This window comes from Rhamphochromis sp. 'chilingali' (genome assembly GCF_963969265.1).
Source record: "Rhamphochromis sp. 'chilingali' genome assembly, chromosome: 1".
In the NCBI taxonomy this organism is placed as follows: Eukaryota; Metazoa; Chordata; class Actinopteri; order Cichliformes; family Cichlidae; genus Rhamphochromis; species Rhamphochromis sp. 'chilingali'.
In genome coordinates, this window is record NC_137929.1 from 10,731,805 (window position 1) to 10,757,047 (window position 25,243).

Consider the following 25,243-nt stretch of genomic DNA (forward strand, 5'->3'; position numbering starts at 1 on the left):
AAGAGTAGAATCATCATGGTGCTGTGGATAATCTGGGACATGATTGACCTCTCCACGTTTGGGCTTATTAAGGGTGAAAGGACTGCTGGCATCATCTTCTCCTTTCCTTTTCCTGTTTACATTTACCTCACTGCAGCCTGCCCGACGAAGCTTTGATCTGTAGTTTCCAAGTTTGTGCTTGATACTTGCTTTCCATCCCTCGTAGCCTGTGATGCTACCTGGCTCCTTCAGGCATGGATATTTGAGAACCAGTGCAGAAGCCACTGACTCAAGCTCATCTTTCTCAGGGTAGGCTTTAATTTCAAAAACTGCCTCTGCAATTTTATCCAAAATCTCCATCTTCATGTCTCTTGTCACTGCAAGGCCCTTCTTAGATTTTTCATATGTCACATTAGCCTTACACAATTTCAGTTCAACATCATGTGAAAACTTGGGAATAGAAAATGGAGAGGGCCACTCTGACACATGCCTTAAGTTCATCTGGATAGTATCGGTCCAGCTAGGCCTGAAATTATCAGAGTGAACACTTATTGTGTCCTGGGAAGAGACTGAAGCAGAGGACACTGAAACAATGGATTGGTTAAGTGTAGATGAATCACAGTTCCACATTATATGCAGGACTGCACGCTCAGCTGGTAATTCAGATATTGCTGTAAGATTGCATAGTGCATTTCCGAAATCTGGATCCTCAAACTGTAGTGAGAAATCACCTGCAAGTTCAAGTCTTTCTTTAAGTATATCAATCAATTGCCCCACAGATGCTGGTACTTCAGGAAGCTGGACTCGCCGGGCTTCTCTGGAGGAAAGAACTACCCGAAGTAACAAAGTCTGAAAAGAGGAGAAAGAAAAGTTGGCAGAAAATAAATAGCCAAACCCAATTAGAAGACAGTTGACACCTATACCATACAGCTGCCTTTTTCCAGATGAATCTGCTGACTACATTTGATTTGCAAATGATTAATCTACAAATGTAAAAAACACACACACACAAAAAAAATAAATAAAGCTTAAGTCTATGTCCAAGTTTTCATTTTCTTCAGCCACTGTACTCAACTGGCCTATACTTGGGAAAACCTTCAATTCATTCAGCACAAAACTAATGCTTAATGAGGAGAAAACAAAGGAGAGAGAGAGATAAGTTGGTGAGGATAGCAGAGTGATAGAAGAAAGAAGTGTGTGGAGAAGAAAAGAAAAAGCAAGGGGAAATGAGTCTTGAAGTAGAGGACAATAGAGGAAAAGAGAGAAAAAGGGTGGGTGAGAGGGGAGATCAGAATAGGAGACAGGGTGGAGAGGAGAGAACATACCATTATAAAGTTGCTTTAATAGAGAAGGTACGTCCTTGGGGTCACCATCAGCTTTCCACCAACTGTGTATGCTGTTAGAGGGTGATAATCCGTCAGCACATCTGGATCCAGCACAAGAAGGTCTGCACAGGTGTGTTCAATAAGCTCATAGGACCTGAAATGTTCAATGTACCAGGAACTCAGTCTTTTACAAATGAATGTCACCTCCTCTGCATTGACAAGAATGGTCACAATCTTATGGAATTCTGGGAGGCCACTGCATTGCCCAGCAGATAAAATCATGCCCGCCACATACTGTGTCCCAAAAAGATGAACGGTTTTAGACAGAGACACACTGTCTAGATGAGGGCACTTCTTTTGTATTTCACACTTGAGTGATGGATCCAATTCTGAAACCCTGACCACTTTGACTGTCACGGTCTGGCTGGGGCAGACCGTATGTGTTGCAGGGAAGGACTCAAGCGCAGACCAAAACGTGGTGTGGATTAACAAAACAAGCCGTTTATTGAGGTTAGCAACGAGGGTACAAAATAATAGGGCATCGGTGAAAACTAAACAATAACCTAAACTGGGTGAACTAATAACAAAACATGAAAAACCTTAACCATAGTGAACTGACATGGGTACCTGGAGATGAGACATGGATGAGCAGACGACCTGACAATGGCATGCAGAAAACAAAGGGCTTAAATACATACATGAGGTGATCAGGGGAAGTGGAGACACATGGGGGAAACAGCTGACAGACATAAACCTAATGACAGGACCAGGAGAGGAAAGCTAAATACAATAAACAAAGAACACATGACATTGTCAGAATAAACAGGAAATACTAAAACATGACAACACAACTTAACAGACCTAATATGTGATGAATAAATACAAAACCCCAAAACATAGAAAACCCAGGAATAATAACTGCCTAAACTAAAGGCAGATAGGAAATAACACAAACTAAATCACATAACAAAATGAGACAAATACAAACATGAACTCAGAGCGCTGGGTCAGAGACCCAGCCTGTGACAGAGCCCCCCCCTCAAGGGCGGATTCCAGACGCCCAAAACCTCGAAAAACAAAACCAAAAACAACCCACCAAGGGCGGGCGGTGGGGGTCCAGGATGGAGGGCCAGAAACAAGGCCAAAAAAAACCAAAACGTCCATCAAAAATCACAGGAGCACAGGGAACAGTTCATGACTCCTCAGGGGGCCGACCCGGAGGGTGACGGTCCAGAAAATCATAGTTCATGTGATCAGGGGGCCGACCCGGAGGGTGACGGTCCAGAAAATCATAGTTCATGTGATCAGGGGGCCGACCCGGAGGGTGACGGTCCAGAAAATCATAGTCCATGTGATCAGGGGGCCGGCCCGGAGGCCGACGGCACAGTAGTCCATAGTTCAAGGGTTCAGGGGGCCGGCCATGTGGAAGGTGGCAGTGGAGAAGCAAGCATGGCTGGCCACACTCGGGAGGCTTGGCTCGCGGCCGGCGGTGACGTGGACGAGACCTGTCGGGTGGCTTGGCTGGCGGCCGGCGGCAGTGTGGATGTGGACGAGACCCGTCGGGTGGCTTGGCTGGCGGCCGGCGGCAGTGTGGACGTGGACGTGACCCCTCGGGTGGCTTGGCTGGCGGCCGGCGGCAGTGTGGACGTGGACGTGACCCCTCGGGTGGCTTGGCTGGCGGCCGGCGGCAGTGTGGACGTGGACGTGACCCCTCGGGTGGCTTGGCTGGCGGCCGGCGGCAGTGTGGACGTGGACGTGACCCCTCGGGTGGCTTGGCTGGCGGCCGGCGGCAGTGTGGACGTGGACGTGACCCCTCGGGTGGCTTGGCTGGCGGGACGAGCAGAGGCGTGGCGTCGACCACTGGCTGGGTCGTGGCAGGCGAGACGAGCACAGGCGTGGCTGAACCTCCAGCTGGCGCAACAGGACCAGGCGTAGCAGAAGCACAGGCAGAGGCCGGACCAGGCGTAGCAGAAGCACAGGCAGAGGCCGGACCAGGCGTAGCAGAGGCACAGGCAGAGGCCGGACCAGGCGTAGCAGAGGCACAGGCAGAGGCCGGACCAGGCGTAGCAGAGGCACAGGCAGAGGCCGGACCAGGCGTAGCAGAGGCACAGGCAGAGGCCGGGCCTGACGAGGCCGAAGACTCTGACGAGGCCGAAGACTCTGACGAGGCCGAAGACTCTGACGAGGCCGAAGACTCTGACGAGGCCGGGCCTGACGAGGCCGGGCCTGACGAGGCCGAAGACTCTGAGGCTGGGCCAGACGAGGACGAGGGCGAACCAGGCGTGGCAGAGGCAGAGGCCGGACCAGGCGTGGCAGAGGCAGAGGCCGGACCAGGCGTGGCAGAGGCAGAGGCCGGACCAGGCGTGGCAGAGGCAGAGGCCGGACCAGGCGTGGCAGAGGCAGAGGCCGGACCAGGCGTGGCAGAGGCAGAGGCTGGACCAGGCGAAGATGAAGACTCTGACGAAGCCGGACCAGGCGAAGATGAAGACTCTGACGAAGCCGGACCAGGCGAAGCCGAGGCTGAAGCTGGACCAGGCGAAGCAGAAGCAGAAGGTGGCTGGACGAGCTCCTCGGGCCCGCCAGCAGACGTGGCATGAGGCTGGATGGGCTCCTCGGGCCCTCCAGCTGACGAGGCATGAGGCTGGATGGGCTCCTCGGGCCCTCCAGCAGACGAAACTTGAAGCTGGCCGGGTTCTCCTGAACCTCCAGCAGACAAAACATGAAGCTGGCCGGGTTCTCCTGAACCTCCAGCAGACAAAACATGAAGCTGGCTGGGTTCTCCTGAACCTCCAGCAGACGAAGCATGAAGCTGGCTGGGTTCTCCTGAACCTCCAGCAGACGAAGCATGAGGCTGGCTGGGTTCTCCTGAACCACCAGCAAACGAAGCATGACCAGCAGGTGTAGAGACCACCGGCTGGACAGAAGGCTGAGCAGGCGATGGAGCGAATGACTGAGCTGAACAATGGGGAGCTGGCTGAGCTGCACAGTGGGCTAAGGGCTGAGCTAACGGAAACGCAGGAAAATGACCTATGGACTGGGCTGCTATCAGAGCTAATGACTGAGCTATAGACTGAAAAGCATGCAGTAGTGGTGGTGGTGTTGGTTGCAGACTGACTTCTCCTGAGCCTTCAGTAGAAACAGGAACGGGTGCAGGCACCTGCTGGACACTAGCCACTCCCACCCGAGGAGTAGGTACGGGTGCGGAGACGGGCTGTATCCTGGCTGACCTCACCCTGGGGACCGGCATGGGTGCAGGGGTGGACTGGTTCACAGCCCCCCTCACCCCGGAAGCCGGGACAGGCACCAGCAACGGCTGGGCAACTGCCCTTCCCACCCGAGGAGCTGGTACGGGTGCAGAAACGGACAGAGCCTCAGCTGGCCTGGAAACCAGAGCAGGGACCAGCTGGGCCTCAGACTCCCCCACCCGAGGAACAGACACGGGTGCAGAGGCACGCTGGGCCCGAGCTGCCCCGGAAGGAGAAACACGAGCAGGAACGGGAGCAGGCTCAGATAAAACAGTCGCAGAAACGGCAGGCTCAGGGTCAACATATATAGGGTCGACAAAAACGGATCTATCAAAAATGAACCCGCCGTCCACTTCATGTGTAGCAGTCTTAGTTTTAACAGTTTTCAAAATCCTAGGGTTAACAGTCGCAGAGCGGGTTGACTTGGGGATGACTGAGCCGGACTTGACAAAACCTGACCTGACAGAACCTGAACTGAGTGTTTGAGACCTGGTGACGTAATTAACAGTCTTTCCCATAACCGTATGTGCAGGCTTAGGCGAGCGGGAATTGTCTTTCATCCCTCCCTGTGTAGAGGGAGTAAAACAAAACGGATCCTCCCAGTCCACGTCGTCATCCATAAGGGAAATTCCCCATGGATCGGAAGTGAGCCGATTGTTGTTTATGTCAGAGGGGACGTGAGAATAAAAGTCATTTTCACTCACCACCGTGTGCTCAGCATTGTCCAGTTTATGGCGACGGGTGCGCCGCTTCCTTCGAGCGGAGGAAGCCGGCGGAGCGAGCGACTGAGCCCCCGGTGCACAACACGGCAACAACGAGGCTGGAGCGTGAGCGCCTGTAGCCACACGGAGGACTCCCACCTGAAGCGAGCGAGGCTTAGATGCAGGCAGCGCAACAGGCGGGGACTTTCGGCAGCTCTTGGGACCTCCGAGAGCTAGCCGAGTCCCGTGGAAAATGCGCTCGTAGTCGGGGGCGCGCCACGGCTTCCAGCGGAGCTCCTCCTCCAGCTGGGCAAAGGCTGCCTCCCGACGCTCGTAAAGCTCGCGGTCTGCTGAGTCCATAGTGGGTCAGGTCGTACTGTCACGGTCTGGCTGGGGCAGACCGTATGTGTTGCAGGGAAGGACTCAAGCGCAGACCAAAACGTGGTGTGGATTAACAAAACAAGCCGTTTATTGAGGTTAGCAACGAGGGTACAAAATAATAGGGCATCGGTGAAAACTAAACAATAACCTAAACTGGGTGAACTAATAACAAAACATGAAAAACCTTAACCATAGTGAACTGACATGGGTACCTGGAGATGAGACATGGATGAGCAGACGACCTGACAATGGCATGCAGAAAACAAAGGGCTTAAATACATACATGAGGTGATCAGGGGAAGTGGAGACACATGGGGGAAACAGCTGACAGACATAAACCTAATGACAGGACCAGGAGAGGAAAGCTAAATACAATAAACAAAGAACACATGACATTGTCAGAATAAACAGGAAATACTAAAACATGACAACACAACTTAACAGACCTAATATGTGATGAATAAATACAAAACCCCAAAACATAGAAAACCCAGGAATAATAACTGCCTAAACTAAAGGCAGATAGGAAATAACACAAACTAAATCACATAACAAAATGAGACAAATACAAACATGAACTCAGAGCGCTGGGTCAGAGACCCAGCCTGTGACATTGACAGTGTCAACATAGAGCTTTGGTTTTAAAAGGTTCCCACTATCCAGATGGTATGCCATCATCTGCTGGTGTTTCAAGGAAAGAGTTAGCAGCACATTTTTCCAGTTGTGAGTGTCATGGACCACCTTTTTAAAGAAGCTATGTTTTGCTTCAAATCTCATCGTCCACAATTCCACTAACGGCCCATAGCAGCGTATAAGATGTGGGTAGTGGTCAATGAAGTGGTGTTTTGGCCTTAGTCTGAAATCCGGAAAGGTACTGGTAAGCAACAAGCGATGATCCAGTAATTTGCAAGATAAATAACACAATGCTTCCTCAGTGAGTCTGTTTGAGACAACAATGTCAACAATTTCCTTGAGGTCCATTAAAATCTCCCAAGCTGGCTCCTGTTCTGGTATCTTACATCCAATTATAAAAGGAAGTAAGCGCAGCAGTAGGGCTGCACGATTAATCGTTAGAAAATCGCGAACTCGATTCATACTTATGTGCGATCTCATTTCCAAATGACAACGATTTAAAAAAAAAAAAAAAAGACGACGATTGTACCGCATTTTGATCCGCGACGTAATCTGCATGAAAACAAGCGCTCACTCTTCCTGCTCAACAAATCACAAGGGCGGAGCCTTATACCACGTGATACAGAAGCTGTGCCGTGTGATGCTAAAATTAGCAGGGAAAAAACAACGGAGAGCACGTCAGGGATGACGAGAAAGTGACAGGAGAAAATCAGTCCCGGTCAACCACCCAAACATCAATAACGGGAACCTTATACAGCGCTTCCCTATACACGTCAAACTCCCGCAGGCACAAAGAAATTACGGAGGCTATCACTTATCACCTGACCAAAGATATGGCTCCTATCAACACTGTGCAAAACGAGGGATTTAGGAAAATGATCAACACCCTAGACAAACGCTACACAGTGCTGTGTTATTTTTCTATTGTTGCACTACCTGCTCTATACACGCAGTGTCGAGCAATGGTGGAGACAGAATTTCAAGCAGTACAACATTTTGCGGCAACGACAAAACGTGAGACATTTGTTGTTTTTATGTTTATTTATTGTTTTTATGTTCAGTCTCAACTGTTACGAAGTTGATGTGCAGTTAATAAGTGCAATAAATATTTATACTGGAAAAGAAAATCGTGAGAGAATCGTGATCTCAATTCTAAGCCAAAAAATCGTGATTCTCATTTTATGCAAAATCGTGCAGCCCTACGCAGCAGTGTCCAATTTTCATGTCTATTACCAAAAACTGTTCCTTTCTCAAAGCTTGTTTTTGGAATTTTTTGAGGCTTGTTTACTTTGTCGGAATATTTGTAGGGAAATGATTTTATGAAGTTGTTTAACGTATCAAATGTAATGAACCCTTTTGAGATCAGCTTTTTTAAACATAAGGACAACTCCAAAGGAATGACGCCTTCAAAAAGGTCATGCAAAATATCAGGAGGAAATCCGGTTATTGGGTGAAAGAATAGTAAATGTTTGCTCAGTACACATTCCCTTTTTACCCCATTAACACTTTGGAGGTTGTCAGTTTGCCTAAGCTCTTCCAGAAATGAATTGTGTTGATCAACACCCCTCAATTGGAAGTCATTAACTTCAGTCGTTGCAATTTGGTCCCGACTTATCAAACAAAAGCGACAGAACTTGTCAACAGTAAAGCTTTCATAAAACCCGCCAGACCATGTGCACCAAGGTTATCTGCGCTCACACAATATACAGTGCCCTTAATAAACTGGCTTACAACTTCCACAAAAATTCCCTCTTCTTCTAGACACCTTATATCTTTAATCAGTGGCTCAAAAAACTTTTCATAACCGTATTGTTTGACATCCACACTTTTACCTAAGAGAGCAAGCTGAATTAAACAAAGATTAGATCGAAATCTGGGTGGTGTTACGAGTTCATATATTGGGGATGGAAACAAGAGAAAAAACCACAATAACAACACTGGTCCGGCTGGGTTGAGTCAAACGATGATTTTAATGAACACACGCGTGGGAGATGGACACTGTATGCAGACAGCATCAGATCTCAAAATGGTGGAGCATTGCTCAAACTCTTATAGCCTCTGGTGCCTCCACCTTATCATAAAAGCCTAAACATTCACATACTTTTCTCTCAGACGGCGCCTAAGCTACGACCTTGGCTCCCCGTTTATCTGCTCCTGCTGAGATGGGGCAGAAAACTCCAGCATATTCTGTTCTCTTCTAATCAGACAAATAAGGCGATGACTTTCTGCGAACAGTATTTCTCATAACTCAGCAGTATAATGCATCATAAAACAATATCATTCATCCACAATAAATCAGCAGTCTAATGTAATGCAAATCAGTTTAACTAATGCAATAGTTATCAGCTTCTTCTAATCCAGGAGAATAATGCAGACTAAAACTACCTAATAGTTTACAATTTTTAATTAGGGGTATAACATGACATAAAATAATATTCCACTTTTTACAGTGGTAAATTAAGAACTACCAAATATACTGCAGTAATCTTGTGACGTTTTTTAGAGGTGCCCAGTGGGTTACAAACTTCAAAATCATCAATGTACAACCCCAAACTGATACATAAGTTTTGTTGTCGCAGTAACTTATTGCCCTTGTAGTACTTGCCATCTTGAAATGACTTAAAGTGTCCAGATAAAGCTTCTTGATTAAATACAATTTGGTCCAAAAAATCTGCCCGTCCCAGTAAAGTCTCAAGTATCTTAGTGACAGATATATAAACAAAAGAGTTTTTATGAGCTGTGTTGTACAGATACTCTGTGGGTTCTACAACGGAAAACTGCTCTTTAAAATATATATTCCTTCTGTGATCTGTAGATAGGGAACCTTTCTCCGATGTTGTTAAAAGCAGTGGATTCGTTTGAACTAGGGCATTAGAAATGTCTTGCAAAACACAATCATTTACTTCTATTTCATGCTTTGAAAGGATCTCTTTTACACTGGTGAGAGTATGAATGTTAGAGAAAGAGAGCAGGTTATGGAAATCCTCTACAATCTTTTGTGTTGCAGCTCAAGAAACATGCAACACTGTTTGCATACACAGAAAGAGAGATGCCAGTTTGTGTTCAAGTGTCTCACTATCCACATCCTTTACAATCTCGTCAAGCTCATCTGGTCTCACAAAATTATAAGCTGATGTTCCTGCTTCACAATCAGATTGCTCACTTTCAATTATCTCATCTTCAGAAACAGTTCTTGCAATTGTTCGAAAATCCTCAAGTGTACAATTTTTATGGTTTCGACTTCTGTGAGAACTGAAGGTTGGGCGAATGTTTGTTTTTCTAATGTCTCTGTAAAGCACTTTGAATCACCTTGTTGTTGAATTGTGCTATACAAATAAACTTGCCTTGCCTTGCCTTTTAAAATTACACCTTAAAAAGGGACATTGTACAGTTTCTCGGTTCTTTAAATGATGTCCAAGATGGTTCCAAAAGGTTTTCTCACTGCAAATCTCCTTAAAATCACACAATTCACACTGAAATGTGGAATTTTTGTGGATTTTTACTATTGAGTGTGACCTTGAGAGGTGTGATCGTAATGCTCCAGGTGTTTTAAATACACATACACAGTCTGTGTGAATGCATGGCCAATGTGCACCTTGTCCGTGATGAAGGCGGAAATGTTTCAAAAGAGTCTCTTGACTGGAGCTTGTGAATTTGCAAAATCGGCACTGCATGAAATCCACCCCTGAAACACAACAGACATAGTCAATTTTGCCAAAAGCACTTTTGCAATGGGCTAAAACATCCATATCTAACACACAGAAGGAATCCATAGATGCAGGAGCTGAATACATCAACAAGCCAAAACCAGAGACATCATGAAAAAAATATGTAAGGAATCATATTAACTTACATATGACCACTTGTCTACTATATCAAGTATATGATTGATAACATACATGACATGTAACATAAATGCAAGCTTGAATTCAAACATTTTTTTGTATGATAAAAAATACAATAACTATATAAAAAATAATACTATCTGTAACACAATATACATCAACAACACACAATCATTCCTTAAATATTGTCTCCTTCCCCATTATGTAAAAAGCTCTGAAAATGTAGCAATCTTATAATACAGAGCATGAAGTACAACTTTAATTTGCGTGTGACAATTAACTTACAGTACATTAGGCAATCTTACACCAGCTGACAAACTGTCAAGTCAGCTTTAAACATTACTTTAAAGTAACAGTGCTGCACCGGATAAACTGTGACTATTGAAAAAGTGAAAAAACAATATTAGACAATATGCAAGTTACTTATATCACTGTCATATAATTGGCACACATATCCTACACCGACCCATGAAAGCGTCTCCATGACAACGCGTGCTTGGCCCAGTTTGTTGTCAATGTTAACATAACGTTTTCGAGGTATGGGGTCTTCACACACCCCCGTTCTCTGCTAGCCATCGGGGCGGGGGGGCTGGGAGGAGATGTTGGCTGTCCGATTGGCCTCCCTGCTGCTGCGGAGCCTGGGACGGTCTGCTTGCATAGAACTAACCAGCATTGTTAAAAGGATTAGTAACAGGGCTCATCTTCTAGGCGTCTTAGCATGTGACCAGCTGCCAACAAAGCCCATCAGATATCCATGCATGGGCATTGTGAATACAGATCCATCAGACTTACCTGGGAAGCACTGGTTGGCGTTCTATATCACAAAGACAAGCAAGGGTACTTTTTTGACCGCTTCGGTAACTCACCTGATAAGTTTTCACCCGAGATAAAAGTTTTTCTTTTAAAAAACACCGTTCGGATATTGTATTCTGGGAGACAGGTTCAGAAGGACTTTTCGGTAACCTGCGGACAACACTGTGTGTTTTTTCTATATCATGTCCAAAAAGGAGCATCTTATTCAAGACTAATTAATATGTACAGTGATAACCTTGTTTGTAACGATGCAATGGTTTGTCATTTTGTTAACAAAATAAGACCTGTTTCTGCATGTTTTGAAAATAACTTTGTGTGCAGTGCGGATACTGATTCAAGTAACAAATAATAAAAGATAACAGAAGAGAATATCGTTTCATCTGATATTTATTTTCACCTAATTGTTAAAAACATTATTTAGTAATAATAAAATCTTTAAACATCAGCACAGAGTTCAAAAAGTAGTAAAAAGGGTAAAACTGTCATCTGTTTAACAAAACAATATAGACATAAATAAGAAAAAAAAGTAGTAGTATATAAAAAGGGAAACAAATGCGAGGCTAAATGATCTTTTTTTCAAGAATAAGAAAAACAAACATAATTTTAAAATTCATTAAAAATCCATCCACCCGCTTCTACTCTGCCTTGATTTTTTATGTGTGGTAAATAAGCTTTGATCGCTCAGTGACCGCTTCTTGTGCAAACCATTTGTTTCAACACTCGGGTCACCAGTGTCACCTTTATATTGGCTAATAGTCCTCCTCACCTCAGCATTAGGAAAAGCAGACAGAGGAACATTTAAGCGGGCGAGTGTTTTTAAAAATGTCGACCACCCTGCAGGCCATGAAACATCTGTTGCTCTACGTGTTGCTGTTGCACTTTTGATCAAATCATAGAGATGCGAACCTCTGATTCTCTGGTTGTCAATAATAATCTCACCCCTATCATTCCAAGAAACTCCCGACGCACGAGTGAGCGCTGTTAAAATAAGCTCTGCATTTTTTCTGCTCCTTTTTGCCATATAGGACAAAATCTCATCCCAAACATGTCTTTTTGTCTGTCGCCACCAACATTGCTTTGGCGGTCAGATGCATCCTGACCGGTTTCAGAAGGCAAAGATAGTGTTAGCACATGTTTTTTCACTCATGCCTTGTTTCACAAGTGAACGGTATCTCTGAAGAATGGCAGAATACTTTTTAGCCTCTCATACACATCCAAATCTGCAGCTGCAGCACTTCAACCATAGCTTTGTCTAGCTCGTTTTGCTCTACATGTCTGACGGAGCCTGTATGTTGTTGCTGCTGATGGTTTAACATGTCCAACTGATGCTGCGGGACCAAAAACATTTTCTGTGTGTGCTCCATTTTCACCTATTTGCTATAAGACTGGTGATGAAGGGTATGGCATCCCCTAATAACGGTAGCAAAAATCCTCCAGATTGGTTGATGGAGCTTCTCTTTTTCAAAATTTTGACCTTTTTGTCTGCAACCAGCCTAATTACTTTTTTTCTTTTTTAGCTGTCTGTACTGTTGATCAGTCAGCGGGATAACACCTTTCAAAACATTGAGCGATATCTCACACAGAGCATTAATAAAATCCATGCTCGCATTACAAATAATATTCCTCCGTACGCTGGGTGGGGATTTATACAACAACTCCAACAGTGCAATGTTTCTCTGCATCCGTGAATACGAAATCCTTTTTACCGCTTTAGCCGTTTTTTGGGGATATAAACAACTTGACGATCTGACAACAAATTGGTTCTGAGTCTTAAATAGTCAGGCGTCTTAGATTTATAATCGATTAGAAGATACCCGTATGGGGTGGATGTGGCATCATTAAAAGCTTCTAAGAAGTATTTTGTATTACCTGGAAACATCTGTCTACCTAAAACTGAAATTTGATATTTATCTCTCGGGTTGTTAAACAGAGTTAAATAATTAGTGTTGAACGAAATTGTTGCATAAACAAATTCTGAACTAAACACATGCAGCTCAAGTTCCTATGATGAACATATTGTGTGAACACATTTTGAACTTCTATGCTGTCAGACGCAGTATTCATCACATTGTCGATAATGAGCAAGTTGTTCTTATCCGGAGGTAAAAGGACATCGTCACTCAGAGACTCCGGTATACCATTCACAAAGGTGATTTTTCTTATCTGAAGAAGTTGATTGTATAAAGGTTGCCAGCAGGAGTAGATGTAAACAATATTGTCAATTTTGGCTGAAATAATAGTAGATGCTTTTTCAATGATGCTTTTGACAAAGAAAGTCTTTCCACAATTACTCGGCCCGCTAATAACTAAACTAAAGGGTGCTGGAGCCTCCCATCAAAGGCTTGATCCTGATCAGTATCCATAAGGGAGTGTTGTATAGTCAGGCAGCACCCTTCTCTTGTTTTAGACCACCTGAACTTTTTTACAACTGTTTCATTCCTGAGATGAAACCTCTTCTTATCGCGTTTGATGGTGTCAGACTCTGCAACTAAACGCGCATCCCTGTTGGCCACAAATGCCTTGACTAAGCCTTTCAACGATTCGTGGGTAACAACTTTAGAATTAACATCATTGAGTGTTACACCTTTACACTTAATCTGAGTCTTGCCCTGTTTTGTGTAATAACATTAGCATTTTGGACCTCCAGAGACAAACTCAGTAATGTGATCATCCTCTCCAGACCCGCCATCATTGAGCTCATCAGTCAGCTCACCGAGGTATGGTCCTAAAGGGGGTACCCACTCCCCGGGATGAGAGGTGAAGATAACTGAATCTGTGTCGCAGTAAAGAATGCGTTCCTGCAGCTTGTCTAACAAGTCATACAGAGTGAGCCTCGCATAGGCCGTAGTCATAGCACCGACAAAGACATTCACATCCTTCACCCGCGACCCTCTACCATCAGCATGACACCACTGAACCATTGCAACATCATCAGAGATGAAACAAAACTGGCGTCCGTCATAATGGTCACTGAACATCAGCTGTGTGAATCTGGCAGGGTCTGTAATCAGCTCGCAAGATGACATATTTGTTCGCATGCAGAATCACCCCCAGAGAGAGTTCAGAAGCAGTTTATTACAACTTCTGATTGCTTTGTTTACACAAATCTTAGCAGGGTCAAGTCTGATGCCTTCTCTCTCATAATAGTCTTGAACAAACTTCTGCTGCTCCTCAGCTGTTTTGACATTTTTCGGGTATCCAGATGCCTGCTGCTTGAATTTCAAAAATGTTTTGACATACGGCTTAAACAGTGTGTCAGTCTTATTAGGGAGGTGACAAACTTCAGCGATGCAGACAATCTGATACCCTTTTTCAATAGCCTTTTCAAGCTCAAAGGAAACCCAAGTACCTGACAGTTGCCTCTCACTCTCAGCATGCACACAATCACTGTGCTGGCGCTGCTCTTCAGCACACGTTCTGCAGAGAGGAAACATCAGCTTATTGTGGCACTTGTAGGGCAGAACAGGATGAAATAGACCCCTTGGAGGAAGCACAGTGCACTTAACAAACCCGAAATAATTTTCAACTCTGTCAAAATTATTGGATATGATCTGAGGGTGACCTATTGGATAATTTTTCGTGCACTGAACAGTGGGGTAAAGACTTGTAAAATCATAGTATCTGATCTTTTCATCTCCACCATCATCAACCTTGTGGTACAGTTTCATCGCATTAGTCCTCCCCCCAAACAACACGTCTCTAGGGTCCAGAGGCTCAGGCTTTTTGTATTTGTGCATAAAGTCCTTGACTGACTGATCAGTCGACTTTAATGATGACCGATCACACCCCCACATGACCACAACATTAAGACCATAATGCATTCTTAGAGCATTCACCTTCTCACAACTTGCATGATACAACTCGCCATATGACAGCTTGGCGGCAGGGTTAACATCAGTCTCCGGGTAGCAGCGGAGACAACCGTGATAGAAACACCCAACGAATTCATATGCAGTTCTGCTGGAAGCATCAAATCCATCCACAAAATAAGGTCCTACTTTTTGTTCGCCGCCTCTGAGAGCATGCTTGATGACAATGTTTTGTTTCGTATTGAAGCCATTCAAGAGACACGTCTGAAAATGTCTTATTCTGATCAACATACGCACCGTGATGAGTCAGTGCCAGGGTGTCTTTTGGAAGAAACAAGGTTTTGAAAATCCCCATGCAGTATGATGCCAGGGTGGCGTGTGAAAATGGATCAATCTGCGTGCACTCCATCAAGGTCTCGCGGTATATTTTACAAGCCATTCTCAACACTTCGACATCATTAATGCAGTACTTACGCATTTCAGCCTGTAAATCAAATGGTTTCTCGCAGGCAGGCTTGTACCACGCCATAAATTTCTCCTTTTCAAATTCAGACATTTTTTCATACCCGTAAAAAGACGGGGCAGGATAAGGACCTACATAGAATTCGTCAGCCCTTGTGTTAAATGTGAGTTGAAAAAAGCCTTTTTCAAGGTCCTCGAATCCCAAGGCAGAAGGTGTTTTGGCCAAACGCATGGGCAGAGAGCTAAATGAGTCTATCCATCTCTGATCATAGGATTTGTCATACATTAGAACGACACGACTCCCTCTCATTGTTACACCTGGAGCAATACCCTGTTTAACGAGGTATTCCAGGAGAATATAGCTGTCAAAACCCGAAGAATTATGGGCTATAAATGTATAGCCACGGTATTTAGGCCTTCTGTAGTGGATACATGAATTAAACCTGATTATAAAAAAACATCAAGGCAACGAAGACCAGCTTACACTCAATATTAATATGAATACACAACATACACGCAACAAAGACACGCTTACACTCATGAATGTGAATACATGACATAAATTGGAGTTTCTGGCTGGAGAGAGAGAAGTGTGTTGTTTAAGCAGTGATGATAATAATGAAAATGTCTTAGTTTTGTCACTTTTAGGTGAAAAGCAGACCTGGATCAATTTTCCACATGCAGCAGTCGGAAGCAAGTTATAGTTTAACATCACTGGAAACGTTCAGGCCAAGTTTCTGGTTGAATTGTTTACAGCGTCATGTGTCACTAAACCTGACAAGCGAGCTCTCACTCCTGGCTGAAGACGAGGAATGCAGCTCCAAAGAGCAATAACATGGCAGTTAAAGAGAGACAGTGGAGAATGCAGGACAAAGCTGAAAGAGAACTTCCTGTTATTGGACTGTTGAAGTGGGAGAGGACAAAGGAGTGGGAGCAGTAGGTGAGAACACAGAGGAATGCTGTTATTTAATGTGGGAAACCTAAATTTGGGTTAGCAAACCTGGGGAAAAGAAAACTGACTGCTTAAGTGGGAAAATTGTGAAGGAGTCTGAAACACTGCAAAAAGAAACATACACAAAATCACACACACAAGCAGAAAATGTATTAACCTTACAAAGACAAGAGAGCTCATGAAGATTAGACAGCATCTTCAGCATGTGAGTCTGTTTATCATCTTGTCCAAGTCACTTAGTGTGATGAAAAAGTGATACAAAGATCATTGGACTCATAGCAAAGTAGTTAAAAATGATCCAGTTATAGCAGAGAAATGTGTAGGAAAGGCAGCTTTGAGAACATGCCCTGGTGGATCTGCAGCTCCACTGCACAGACATCGATTAAACCTGACTAATAACACACATGCAATGAAAATCAGCTTGTTATCTTTCATCAGTGTTAAAATAGTGTGAATTTAACACACTTAAACCCTGAAGCAGAGGAATAACTCAGGGACGTTTCATGACAATAGAGTGATTTTTGTGAAAAGGAAAAAGTGATTAAAGCTTAAAGTAGTTTTTAGAATAGTGAATTAGGAGTGCTCCTGTACAGATTGATCAAATCAAGTGATTACTGTAGAAAAAAAATAAAAATAATTCAATAATGTGGTGATGTTTAAATATGCATTTGTCTTGTCACGGCAACTTCTTGAGATATGACTCAACTCATTTGCATACTGATGCAAATGAGTTGAATGACTGGGGACAGGAAAAGAAAAAGAAGAACTTGTGTTTCCTGTCTGACTGGATGAGTGAAGCTTGCACTGAAACACACACTGTGACTGTGTGAGAAGAAAGGCTTCGTAACAGACAGGATAATTAAATAAAGTGTTCAGGTCTGTGACTAAGTGCAGTCGTCCAGATTTGGAAAAGAAATTTAGAATTTAGTGATGATAGATGGTTATAACGTCTTTAGAAAGGGCTTAATGAGAATATCAATGGTGTGCAAAACTGTGCAGCTTTTAACAAGATTTTCTGTGTATTGAGCAGGTGAGACTATGTCAGTTGACCTCAGACTGTTAGGACGCTGAAGAACTTGAGGCAAAACTTTTCTGTGATTAAGATTTTTGGGGTTGTTGTTTTAGTGATGGGTTGATTCTGTCGGTTAGGTTTGGGTTGTTTTCTTATTTTAATAGAGGGAGTTTTATTACTCATGGACATGGTTAGAACTGGGCCCTTTAAAATGGTAACAGTGCACTTAGAGAAAACCTGTCAGGTGATGATGTTTTGTGCTCTGATGAGCTAATAATCAGCTCTCTTTTTCTCATTTTTGTTCTAAGCAGGCCTGAAAGATTGAATTAACAGCGCTGTAAACATTTTTGGGAGAACAAATATAAGGTGAGCTTTTCCAGATTACAACTGACTGAGGAAAAGCCGACCTGTGGGGACCTGATCAGGTTGTAAGTTCCTGTCTAAAATGATTGCAGCGAGTCAATCCAGTCCAAGAGCATAAAGAACTCTTTTCCTAAAAAACAAAACAAAATAAATATAGAATAATAGACTGGACTGTGACTGGACTGACGATGTGGACTAAAGGTCGGACTGACTGGACACTGAGATAAAGACTGGACCAAGAGTAGGATGAATAAATGCTGACAAACAATTCACCACGCTGGCATGAGAAAGGGGATGCTTTGCTTTGCTTTGCTTTGCTTTTGCCATGAGCAGGAGGAGCGCAAGTCTTAATTCTGGGGCTGCTGATTTTGGGTTGCTGATGTTTGCTTTGAAAAATTCTGTTTTATTGACTTGGTTTAGATTATGGTATTATGGTATTATTGGTATTATTATGAAATTATATAGTGGGGAAATACCAAATGCTAAAGGGGAGAAAACGTTGGATTCTACTCATGTTACTATTAACAAAAGCAGGCCACTGTAGAAGTCAATTAAATTTGATAGAGGAAAATAATTACAAAGACTTGTCCAAGTGACCAAGGTTTTTTCCCTTTAAAACAGTAAATTATTAAAAGAGCTGCTACTGGAGGGAGACAGGAGCAAAGTAATGAAAGCATATATATTTTGGGTAAGTCTGATAAAGTAAAATAAAATGTCCCATTACATTAAGAGGAGCAGGAAACAAACGGGAGACCAGTCCTGACGGTGGATTACACTAGGACTGAGGACCTGATTGAGCGTGCCACCGGCTTCAGTGACAGTAACCTCTGGCTGGACTGGGTGGCTCAAAATGCTAAAGAACAACATGTATCTGATTGTGAGGCTGGGCCAGACGAAGCACAGGCTGAGGCTGGGCCAGACGAAGCACAGGCTGGAGCTGCAGCAGACGAAGCACAGGCTGGAGCTGCAGCAGACGAAGCACAGGCTGGAGCTGCAGCAGACGAAGCACAGGCTGGAGCTGCAGCAGACAAAGCACAGGCTGGAGCTGCGGCAGGCGAGGCTGAAGACTCGGAGGCTGCGGCAGGCGAGGCTGAAGACTCGGAGGCTGCGGCAGGCGAGGCTGAAGACTCGGAGGCTGGACCAGGCGAGGCTGAAGCCGGGCCAGGCGAAGATGAAGCCGGGCCAGGCGAAGATGAAGCCGGGCCAGGCGAAGACGAAGACGCTAGAGCTGCAGCGAACGTGGACGAGGCTGCCGGTGGAGCAGCTGGTGGCTGAACGGGCCCCTCGGACCCTCCAGCGGAGACAGGAGGCTGAACGGGCCCCTCGGACCCTCCAGCGGATGAGGTAGGTGGCGGCGTGGGAGCCGCGGAGTCCTGGATGAGCTCATCCGGGCTCCCAGCAGGAGCTGATGCAGAGCCAGGGAGATTTGGGACCCCTGGCTGAATGTTAAGCTGACCAGCGGACCATACTGCTATCGGGGACTGGGCTACAGGAAAATAATTACAAAGACTTGTCCAAGTGACCAAGGTTTTTTCCCTTTAAAACAGTAAATTATTAAAAGAGCTGCTACTGGAGGGAGACAGGAGCAAAGTAATGAAAGCATATATATTTTGGGTAAGTCTGATAAAGTAAAATAAAATGTACCATTACATTAAGAGGAGCAGGAAACAAACGGGAGACCAGTCCTGACGGTGGATTACACTAGGACTGAGGACCTGATTGAGCGTGCCACCGGCTTCAGTGACAGTAACCTCTGGCTGGACTGGGTGGCTCAAAATGCTAAAGAACAACATGTATCTGATTGTGTTGCCTGTGCTTCAGCTAGACCACGTTTGTTCACGGAGCCCGCACCACTGTATCCAGAGGACAAGTGGGGCTATGACTGCATGTTGCGGATGACTAGAGAAGCGGTGAGCACTGGCAACTGGACTATCTTGTCCAGCTCATTTCCCCTAATTCACAAGCAAACACAAGTAGGACCATTCATGCCCAAACAAAACAACTACACATGCTTTAAATTGTCAACGGATACGGTAAAGTACAAGTTGGGAGAGATTGACCCAAGTTGGTGCTCTGTCACAGTCACAGGGAGAACCACAAACAATGTAAGCCAAACGAACACTTTAATTGGACCATAGGCAAGAAGTGGGCTCTATTATTATTGTGGACGTAACACCCTTTTGGTTCGTGCCCATATGGGACGTGCGCAATGGTGCGACTCGGAGCTCCACTCATGCTAATTGGGAACAAAGTAAAAGTCATACCACAACACAACACACACACATTGACGGCCAGACGTAAGAGACACATTTTGGCAAAGAGAGGGACACAGGGGATACATGCTAATGACCCTAGAATGAACTCGCCTACCTGGACTGACTCAATAGGAGTGCCCAGGGGAGTTCCAGATGAGTATAAACTAGTGGACCAACTAGCTTCAGGATTTGAAAGTATGTTCATATGGATAACTCCAAATAAGAATGTTGATCGCATAAACTATGTCCATTATAATGTGCTGAGCCTCTCTAACCTGACCTGACCACTGATGGGAGTGCAAAATCGAATGGCCTTAGACATGTTGTTGGCGTGAAAGAAAGGGGGTGTGTGTGCCATGTTTGGAGCAGTGTGTTGTACCTTTATCCCCAACAACACTGCTCCAGATGGCTCAGTAACCCGAGCTCTGGAGGGACTGAAAACTCTGTCTAAAACCATGCATGAGCACTCGGGAATTGACAATCCGCTGGACAGCTGGATGACCTCAGTGTTTGGGAAACGGAAGGGGTTTTTCATGTCTGCAATGTTTTCTACTGCCACTTTTTAGCGATACTGGTCACCTGCGGTTGTTGTCTCATTCCTTGTGCCACAGGACTGCTGGAAAAGGTAATAACGAGGGCAGTGGACCCCGGAACGGTGGTTCCAGTGGCCATGATGCCATTGATGGACTTAGAAGCGGCCGAATGGGCCGAGGAGTGACACAACACGAAGTGTGGTGACCTTTCTTTTTGAAAGGTCAAGAGAGGGAATGTGGGAATAAAGAAAATACTTTGCTGCTACAATATAGCCTTCATCATTAACACTGCATTAAAATGTTTATTAAAGCTACTGGCATTAGACTAAAACTTTTATTAAAGGTGCAGCTATAATCATTGTATACACACATTGCATATTGTGCTCATGAAAGAGTTGATGCTCAGTCTATTCAAGGTCTTAAGCTTCGTTGGGCGCGATGTCCCGATGGTCTATTGTGTAAGTGACTTGGAGCAGCAGAAGATTAAACCGCATACACGCTTACAAACACAAATGATTTAAACATAGGCCAGGCCGAGGGCCTGGAATTCATTTTGCTTCTAACTGCATTTGAGCTGCCTAGTAACAAGTGACAGAAGAAGAGTCAAGAAATTGTAAGTCCCCAGGAATCATCTGGAAGGTGAAACAAATTGCCATGTATGGAAGAATGTGACAGAAAGAGGAACGTCTTTGTCTGTTTTTATGCTGATATGGTGATGGTGTATATCTGACCCTGGGTGTGTTTAATAAAATTAAAAGTGTTGCTCACACACATAAAGAACATTGAGATCAAGTAAATTAAGATTAAGTAAAGATTAAGTAAAGTTAATATAAAGGATAGAGCCCAGAACATGATATTGTGAACCAACTTTGAATAATTAAGGGAACAATAGATGCACACAGTAGATTATTGAGGTGTTCTATCCTTTACAGGAGAAGATTTCAGGACCACAGCGACCACATTGGTGGCGAGAATCCTGGAAGCCCCAGACCGAACGGAACCAAACAGAGAAAGGGGAACCCAAAAAGAAGCACAGAGCACAGAGAACCATAGTTCCAGAAAATGTGTTGTTTAGGAGATTAAAAGCTCGTTAGACACAGGTTAAATGTGAGCATAAAAGTAATAAAGAGTAATGAGAGGGACTTTAGGAATAGTTGCAGGATTTCTATGTTATGTAAATTGCCCAAACACACTGTTCAGGCAGGATATGCTCTACCCGTTAAAGGGGGCAAAGAAACCAGGACTAAGTTTTGAAGATGAAACGGGTTAACTCTATAGAGGATGTTTCCAAAGATTGACAAAATAATCTAGGGCCTTTTACCAGAAAAGCTAATGGTATCTGTTTGGAGTTTACAGTGAGCACTGAGGGAAGTCAGAAGTGGGTTTAAACTGGGATTCTGGGTAAAAAAGGGGGTGTAGGAAGTAGATTTAGGACATTTCATAGGTGCTGTCTTAGAGCTTGATTTATTTGTTGTGGATAGAAGTAATTATGACGGAATTATAAGGAAACATTGAAAACATACAACCTGTTGAGGGGACAGAGAGGGTTGGGCAATTGAAAGGTTTCATTTTGTTTAGCATAATCTCTTTTGTTATATTTTAGCCTTTTAACATGCAGGTAAACTTAATGGGATAAATCAGGAATTATGTCGTGTTTCTTAGGAAACACGAAAAGGGGGAGAACTGTCATGTAATTAATATATTCTTAGTGCTTATTGTCTGATTATATTGTTTTATGTACTTTAATAATGAAGGTTTGTAAAGCAAGGCCACTTTTGACTCACAAACTAAGTGCTCAGCCAGACTGAAAAACAGGAAGTTAGTGTAGAAATATACAAGCATATTAATAAATACAGGAAGCCAGACAGAAAAGAGGAACTTGTTGTCATGATACGTTGTGTGGCAGGCAGGGGAAGGACCCAAGATGCAGATTCACAGACACGGGGATAAACTCAAAAAACACAGCTTTATTGCTGGCCACGGGAAGCAATACAAAATAAACTAAAACTGGGAAAACTAAAGCATGAACTGTACAAGGAACCGAACCACGGGGAGAATTACACACAACATGAGGGAGAACGCAACGCCGAACAGAGGGAGACTCAGACAGAAATACACAGAGGGTAAACGAGGAAAGTGGGCACACACGGGGAACACAGGTGACACTGATAATCATAACGAGACAGGGCGGGGTGAACTGAACATGACATGTACAGGCACAGAGGTTCAGACAGGAGGAGAGAGAGCACGGGGAAATACAGACATAACGGGCTGGGGAAACATGAAACAACCACAAAGGGAGACGAGGGCTCATAAATACATAGAGGGCACACAGGGGGGAGAGAGAGCACGGGGAGAACTTAGACATAATGGGCAGGGGAAACATGGAATAAAACATAAGGAGAGACGAGGGCTCACAGATACACAGAGGGGCACACAGGGGGTAAAAGCCATGAAGGGAAAACACTTAGGGAACAACACAACAGGGCAACTCAGAAAACATGGCCTAAATAAGGAACGAAATACAAAAATACAAGGAACTAAGAATACTGGGCCCACATGGCCCAGGACCATGACACTTGTACCATATAAGGAGTTGTTGAAACTGTGTGACGTGTAAAGTACCAAAATAACACCTATATGAGACACATTTTTAGATTCTAATGTTAGAGATCCTGCAACTGGCGAGACCTCGTCCCTCTGACCCCTCCCCAAACCCTCAAACCCTCCTACCCACCTCGACATACAAAATCTGTGTGGCTTCACGTGTTCTGTTGATGTTTACATGATCGAAATAACTTGAACACAAACACAAACAAACAAAGAGGAAGACCGCACCGGAAGGAAAAAACTACAAGTCCCAGCATCCTCTGTGTTTAGGGAGCAGCAGTGAAAGTGAAAGTATTGAGCCTCCGTTCAGAGCAGCAGGAGGAGGAAGGTGGAGCTGAGGCAGGTGAGTGTTTACATGAATATGTTTCTTCTTATGACATAAAATAATTCCACGCTGTTCGTGTCTGTGGGTGAAATGTGAGGCCGGTCGGCTCCTCTGAGCGCTGGTTTCCTGTAAGTAGAGAGGAAGTGAGTTTAGCTGAGCCTCTGTTTAGTGTGAGAGAGCAGGAGGAGAGGGAGAGCTGTGCTGAGGCAGGGTGAGTGTTAACACCGCTCTGACATTACTGTGTCTCTGTGGCGGGAACAACAGGCTCCGTCAGTGGAGGCAAAAATAATCAGACTTTGGTTTTTCAAAGGAAACAACTTTATGTCGGAAGTTCCCGCACGCTCATTGGATAACGATGTGTCAATCTCGAGCTATTAGCCAATGAGCGTGCGGATTCACAGAAAGACCCGCCTTTATCACGGGACTTTAAAAACTCCAATGGCGACAGAAACTCCGTGAGTGGAGTTCAGGGTGACATTATGAAACTGTGACGTTTGAGCCACTTCCTGTTCTCAGTCCCAGCGTCCTGATCACTGAGGTTTCTGTTGCTCTGATATCTGATATTGATTATATATACAGGTACAGGTAAACAGGCTGTAGCATAAACATCAAACACAGCTGAAGCAGTTTTTGGATGGTTGGCTTCAAATGATCCGTCGGTTTGAAAAGTAAAAACAATTTAAAAATAGCTGAAGCTGATGCAGGGTGAGTGTTAACACCAGGAAGAGTCACAGCTCAGCATGTTGTTGACAGGTTGTTGTTCAATCGGGGGAAGACATCTCAATCATTGCAGGGGGAATGGCTTTCACAACTGTAATGAATTTACTCTGAGTACATGATATGCCATAATTATCTATGAATTTGTTATATGTTAACACATTTCCGTCATTGTCTAAAAGGTGTAAAACCGTCCAAATGCCATGATCCATCCAATCCTTATAAGAGATGGATTTTCTTTTATCGTATACATCTGTTGTCCCAAATCGAATTTGTATGTGGAGAAAAAATATGCTTGTATATCATTTTCCAGTACTGGAGAACCTGTTCGTGAAAATTGGATAATTTAATTTGGATATTTCAAAGTCGCACTTTATAAGAAATTCAATGCCACCCAGCTTCTTGAAAATTACTTTGGGGAAATAAAACCAAAATACCGTTTGAAATATTTATGAAAGATTGCAACCATTTGAGTTTGATGGAACCATCATTGCTTCAAAATCAATCGCATTCAAACCTCCTTCTTCAAATGACTTCACTATATCTTTCTTCCTAAAATAATGTTGCTCGTTTCTCCAAATGTAATTGAAATTAATTCGATTTATAATATTGATTAGACTATTGGAAACATATAACCATTGTGATGGATAAATCAATCGAGAGATACCTTCTGTTTTAGTAAGCAAGACACGTCCAAAGATGGAGAGGTGTCTTTGTAGCCAGCTGTTTAAAATCTTTTTAGATTTCTGGGTAATATGCTCAAAATTGAGATTTTCTCTATTATTTGTGTTCTTTGACATTATAATACCCAAATATTTAATGTCAGTTTTAATAGCTATGTTAAGAGAGCTACTAGGTCACAATCATGAATAGTTAATAATTCACATTTTTACTTTAGTGCGAACAACTCATATGAATTTCAAAGCTTTTCTAACAGCTTTGTCCATTTTCAGTTTGTTTAAGGCTTGATCTCAGTCATCCAGTGATATATCAGAATCACACATTTCTCTGAATACAGAATCGATTTTTGGAATATAAGATTCAATCTGATCAAAACAAGTTAATGAATCAGTAATTAAATATTTTGAGGAGTATAAATTTGAGTAAAATTTATGTTTTTCTTCCGCTATAGTCTTATGATTTGTGCATTCCTCCCCATTTACGATTATTGTATTAATAGATTTCTTTTCTTGCTTCCGTTTCTCCAAATTGTAGAAATATGAAGGACTTTTTCACCTTCTTCTATCCATTTTGCACGAGCTCTAATGTAAGCTCCATGAGCC

General features: G+C 43.8%; 2 protein-coding genes across 3 annotated transcripts in view; both read left to right on the forward strand.

Annotated features, from left to right (window-relative positions):
* Window positions 1-25,243, forward strand: part of LOC308403394 (NACHT, LRR and PYD domains-containing protein 12-like) — a 1,254,170-nt gene that overhangs the window by 346,846 nt on the left and 882,081 nt on the right. The gene's annotated exons all lie outside the window — the stretch shown is intronic.
* The window catches only part of LOC308403425 (NACHT, LRR and PYD domains-containing protein 12-like), a 646,283-nt gene that overhangs the window by 340,522 nt on the left and 280,518 nt on the right, over window positions 1-25,243 (forward strand). The gene's annotated exons all lie outside the window — the stretch shown is intronic.